Genomic DNA, 6,468 nt, shown 5'->3' on the forward strand with positions numbered 1-6,468 from the left:
TTCTCAAGAGGCAGGTCAGGTGGTCTGGTATTCCCATCTCTTTCAGAATTTTCCACAGTTTATTGTGATCCACACAGTCAAAGGCTTTTGCATAGTCAATAAAGCAGAAATAGATGTTTTTCTGGAACTCTCTTCCTTTTTCCATGATCCAGCGGATGTTGGTAATTTGATCCCTGGTTCCTCTGCCTTTTCTAAAACCAGCTTGAACATTGGGAAGTTCATGGTTCACGTACTGCTGAAGCCTGGCTTGGAGAATTTTGAGCATTACTTTACTACCATGTGAGATGAGTGGAATTGTGCAGTAGTCTGAGAATTCTTTGGCATTGCCTTTCTTTGGGATTGGAATGAAAACTGACATTTTCCAGTCCTGTGGCCACTGCTGAGTTTTCCAGATTTGGTGGCATATTGAGTGCAGCACTTTCACAGCATCATCTTTCAGGATTTGAAAAAGCTCAACTGGAATTCCATCACCTCCACTAGCTTTGTTCATAGTGATGCTTTCTAAGGCCCACTTGACTTCACATTGCAGGATGTCTGGCTCTAGGTCAGTGATCACACCATCGTGATTATCTGGGTCATGAAGCTCTTTTTTGTACAGTTCTTCTGTGTATTCTTGCCACCTCTTCTTAATATCTTCTGCTTCTGTTAGGTCCATACCATTTCTGTCCTTTATCGAGCCCATCTTTGCATGAAATGCTCCCTTGGGACCTCTGATTTTCTTGAAGAGATCTCTAGTCTTTCCCATTTTGTTGTTTTCCTCTATTTCTTTGCGTTAATTGCTGAGGAAGGCTCTCTTATCTCTCCTTGCTATTCTTTGAAACTCTGCATTCAGATGCTTATATCTTTCCTTTTCTCCTTTGCTTTTCACTTCTCTTCTCTTCACAGCTATTTGTAAGGCCTCCCCAGACAGCCATTTCGCTTTTTTGCATTTCTTTTTCTTGGGGATGGTCTTGATCCCTGTCTCCTGTACAATGTCACGAACCTCCGTCCATAGTTCATCAGGCACTCTATCTATCAGATCTAGGCCCTTAAATCTATTTCTCACTTCCACTGTATAATCATAAGGGATTTAATTTAGGTCATACCTGAATGGTCTAGTGGTTTTCCTTACTTTCTTCAATTTAAGTCTGAATTTGGTGATAAGGAACTTTACTTGTTATTTAACTATTATGAGACTCAGTTTCCATTGCATAAAAATAGATATATTAATAGATCCTAAGTTGCAGTGCTGTCAGAAGGGCCAAACATACATAAAGCTTGTGGACATTGTCTGGCAAACAGCAGGAGCTCGACAAACGTTGTCCAAAGTCACCGCCTGGAGTCACTATACAGTGGGTATTATGCTTATCATCCATTTCTTTCCGGGGTCATCTGGAAGCCCAGAGGCAGAGGTATGGAGGGAAATGTCAAACCTCAGGACTGTCTATTCAGCGTATCTGCAAAAAAACACAAAGGAGATGGATGTCAGGGTGCCCTGAGGTCCTGCCGCTCCATGGCTGCGGCGCCAGCAGTTTTGAGGGCAAACTGCTCACTCCAGAGTATTGATCCAGCCACAGCAAGGTGCAATCTGCTTTTTAAAACAGTTCTGTTGGAGAAATAGACCCACAGACACAGAAAACCGTCTTGTGGCTGGCAAAGGAGAAAGGGCATGGGGAGGTATGAATCAGGAGTTTAGGACGAACAGAACACTGTGCTGCTGCTGCTACTGCTAAGTCGCTTCAGTCATGTCCGACTCTGTTCGACCCCATAGACGGCAGCCCACCAGGCTCCCCCGTCCCTGGGATTCTCCAGGCAAGAACACTGGAGTGGGTTGCCATTTCCTTCTCCAATGCATGAAAGTGAAAAGTGAAAGGGAAGTCGCTCAGTTGTGTCTGACTTTTAGCAACCCCACGGACTGCAGCCTACCAGGCTCCTCCATCCATGGGATTTTCCAGGCAAGAACACTGGAATGGGTTGGCATTTCCTGCTCCGGGAGATCCTCCCAACCCAGGGATTGAACCCACATCTCTTGTATCTCCTGCACTGGCAAGTGGATTCTTTACCACTAAGCCACCAGGAAAGCCCAAAAGAATGTGTGCATGTATACATATATGGAGGGGGGGCGGTGTTTAAATTATATAGGACTCCCCTGGCAGTCCAGTAGTTAAGACTCCATGCTTCCACTGCAGGGGCACAGGTTCCATTCCTGGTCAGGGAACTAATAATCCTACTATGCCACATGGCACAGCCAAAAAATTTGGGCTTCCCTGGTACTCAGCTGGTAAAGAAGACACCTACAACGCAGGAGATCCTGGTTCAATTCTTGGGTTGGGAAGATTCCCTGGAGGAGGGCATGGCAACACAGTCCAGTATTTTGCCTAGGAAATCCCCATGGACAAAGGAGCCTGGAGGGCTACAGTCTACAGGGTCGCAAAGAATCAGAACGACTGAGCGACTAAGCACACAGCACACAGCACACATATTATATACAATATACACATATAATGTGTACATGTAACTGAATCACTTGGCTGTACAACTGAAACGAACAACACTGTAAATCACCTATACTTCAATGTAAAATTTTTTTAAATAAAAAATAATTTTAAAAAATTTTAGTCTGTGTGTAGCAAGACAGGAAGGTGAAAAGCAGTTAAGGTGGACAGAGGCAGTCTGCCACCATGCCCCAGCGCACAGCTTCAGACCAGGAGCCCTTTACTGCCTGAGAGTTTTAGCGTGTGAGGCAGAAGCTTTTCAACTCAATTAGCATTTAATGGTCCTGATGCTCAATCACAGGGATCAGCTGTGAAGTTACTAAAGCAGTTACCAGGGGCTGGAGTCGCCAGTCACGTTTGAAATGTCAGTGCATTTCCACTGACATCACCTCCGCCCATCCCACCGTCCCTCCCAATCAGAGATCCAGGTAATTTGGTAACCTTTCACAATGGCAGGGAGTCATCCTTCAGTCTTGGGATCAGGGACTTTGAAATACCCAAAAGAGTCAATTATGGCTTGACTCTGTCCCTGGGAAAATAAAGCAGCATCAGAGCTGTGGGAGGAATTGGGGTCCCAGGCAACACGGGCATGTGAGTTTTGAGGCTCCTTCCCCCAGACGGTGCCTGCATCCCACCAAACCTTCCTAGGGGACCATGGGCTGTAGGGGTAGAAAGAAGAGCCAGCTGAATGTTGCCAGAAGCAAAAGGAGAATACAAACGGAAAAGTATCTAGCATTAGATGAGGATTGCTGCAAGAATGTAACCATTTGTATCCTAAAGATCTCAGAGTGAGTTGGTAGGTAGGTAGCACCTTGGCTAGTTACTAACCAGCATCCATTGGCCCTTCCTCTTTACTGCATCCAGATTCTCTTCTGTAGCCCCCTTGCTTGTGGGGTGAGGCCATGTGATGAGCCCTCGCCAGTGGACCATGCACAGAGGTGGTTCTGTCCTCCCTGGGCAGAGGAGGTCAAGAGCATGCATGCCTTCTCCAAGCTCCCTTCTTCCTGTCCTCCCAGCATGGGGCTCTGAGGTCCTAAGGTAGGGGATGCACGAAATGGAAGGGACGCCGAGCCCCTCACCTCTGCAAAAGCTGAGTCCCCCACGCCAACCCTAGTCTGTAAATGGATCAAAAGGTCAGTCTTTAACTTGCGTGATTGAAGAATGTCCCTCCTCTACCGGTTAACAAAGGATGTCTCGGACATCAAACCATCAGTCACTGGAGCCACCTCCGGCGGTGCACCCGGAGGGGATTCAGGATGGACAAGGGCTGGATGCTGACCCTAGATTGTTACGATGCACATCAAAGGAGTGATTTCAGTGAGTCCAGACTCTCGCATCTTCTCTTACACAGAAAAGCACTAAATTCATAGCTTGAGATATCTGTATCTTCTTTAATTAATAGTCAATTTTTGATGTTCCAACTACCTGGTTGTCTGGGGTTTTTCTTTGTTTGCAAAAATCCCATATGTCCGGGCTCCTTCCTTATGTCTTTAGAGCAATCCCTCAGAGCTCTCTGAGCCTGCCTCCCTGGCTTAAGTCCTCAGTAAGTCTGCCGAATGAAACATAATTCTCAACATTTAAGTGTGTCTTTTTTCTCAGTCAACATCTGCTAAGCCATTGATACTTTAGTTTGTTTGTTAGGACAGCTACCATCGATTATCCTAAGTGAACAAAATTACAGAAGAATCACAGATGAAAATATCGATCATAGATGTATTTATAAACAGCAAAATAACTGAACTAACTCTCCAAAAATAGGGAACTGAGTAAATAAAGTATGGTACATGATGCAGCCATTAAGACACATGTCTTTAAAATGATGCTCATGACATGGTGATATGACACAATATGGTGATATGGTGAACTTACTTTTTTACTGGGGAGTCTAGTAGTCAAAAAATAATCATAAAATAGTGTAAGTACTTTGCCTAGAGTCTCTGAAGGGGATTTACAGAGCACAGAATTCTCTAATTCCCCCCTTCCCTCTGTCTACTCTTCTTAACAGCAGCTGCTCCCACTTTCTTCTTCAAATATTCTTGCACAAACTCCACTCCCTCAGCCAACTTAGCTCTAGCCTTTTCTTCCTTCTGTGCCCCAATACTGTACCGTAGCACCACAAAACTAAAGAACAGTCTACTTGGCAGAAAAGGAAGGATGGAAGGAAAAAGGAAAGATGGCTAGCAGTCATGCATCAACAGGGCTCATCCAACATCTGTGGCAGAAAGAACTTCATTTCCTTCCGTTTCCAGGATCAGAATCTTGCCCGGTTCAATGCATGAAGCAAGGCACCCAAAGCTGGTGCTCTGGGACAACCCAGAGGGATAGGGTACGCAGGGAGGTGGGAGGGGGGTTCAGGATGGGGGGACTCATGTGTACCTGTGGCCAGTTCATGTTGCTCTAGGGCAAAAATGATCACAATATTGTAAAATAATTATCCTCCAATTAAAATAAATGAATTAATTTTTTAAAAAAAAAGAATCTTGCTCACCTCTGCCCCAGGGTCAAAGGCAATTCTTATCACCACAGAAAAATTAAGGCGCTCTCCATTGCCAGGAAAAGTAAGTGAGGATGCTTTGTGATAAACTGCACGCTGAGGGAGAGAACATGTTTAACCTAGTCAAGGGCTCTTTCATGACATAGAAAGAAAAGAGGCCAAAGTTACATTAAAATGAAGAATCAAAGAGTTCTTTTATCAACAAATCATTCATTATCAGACTGCATGCCTTCTCAAATCAGGATGTCACTCACACATAGATGAATAAGACGTCCCCACAAGATCCCTCATCAGCTGCAGCCCCCAAGTTATTCTAACCACTTTGGCTGGGGACAGTGGTTTCTTTCCTCTCTGTGAGTCAGGTGGGTTGGGGATGTTTCACTTGGAAAAGAAGATGCCCTAAACTTTGTCCATTAAAAAAAGGCAGAGTTCTGCAGCCTTCCTGTCTGTTCTGGACACCGACTCAGGGCTCCGGAATGATTCTGTCTTCTGAATCTTCACCAAAGATGGGTGTGAATTACATGACAAAGCTCCAGGCCGTGTCAGACAGAGTAGGTGAGTCATGGTGTCTGATAGAACAAGTTTTTGCCCATTTTTAAACTTCTGCACAGTAGGGGACCCTTTTCTACAATGACCCATCTGAAAGTTCTTTTTTCCCCAGCATGTATCAGTTTTAGCCTCAACAGAATATGGGCCCCAGAGATGCTACAGATAGACCTCAGAATGAAAAAAGAAGAGCCCTATAAACCCTGGATCTCCCAGAGGACAGAAACAGGCATTTTGCAGAGGCCATTAAAGGAAAGCATTAAAGGACATGACTTTACTTAAAACAGAATTTTGAGCTACAACGGCTCCAGGAACTCAAATCCTCTCCAATTAGTAAATATATAGTTTGCACCATCTCAACACTGAATCATCTGAGATAAGATAAGAGACAAGGTACTAAAATCAACAGGACCTAGATTTTGAGAGAGGAGGACTCTGAAATAGGCAAGAACTGAGATGATTATACTTGACACAACAAGCTGGGAGCTTGTCCACCCTTGGGAGGAAGGTGAATATTAGGCGCCTTGGTAAAAATGACTTAGAGAATCCTTTTGCTCTCTTGTAAAACATGCAGAGAGATAAACAACCTTAGTAATTATCATGGACCCTGTCTGGACTATGGGTGTGTCATTGGCAATGATATTATAACCATTTGTGGAGTATTACAATGAATTGATCCTTGTCAAGGGCACTTTCAAATATGGTGCTGACTGCCAAGCACACAGCACTGTAGAAGTGATGAGTCGCATACTACAGAACAGTAAACGGAAGCTTGGAGAGGATATATGATACCTTATAACACTAAATACAAAAAACTGTAAAGATGCCCCCTGTAGCCAAATCCACACTTGTTTTAATCCCTTTTCTTGCACTTTATTATTAAATTTTAACAAACTTTAAATACTCCATCTAGTATTCTGTGCCCTGCTTTTACACTACTTCTTCCCATCATTA

This window comes from Bison bison, unplaced genomic scaffold (assembly GCF_000754665.1).
Source record: "Bison bison bison isolate TAMUID 2011002044 unplaced genomic scaffold, Bison_UMD1.0 scf7180017864236, whole genome shotgun sequence".
NCBI classification, from domain to species: domain Eukaryota; kingdom Metazoa; phylum Chordata; class Mammalia; order Artiodactyla; family Bovidae; genus Bison; species Bison bison.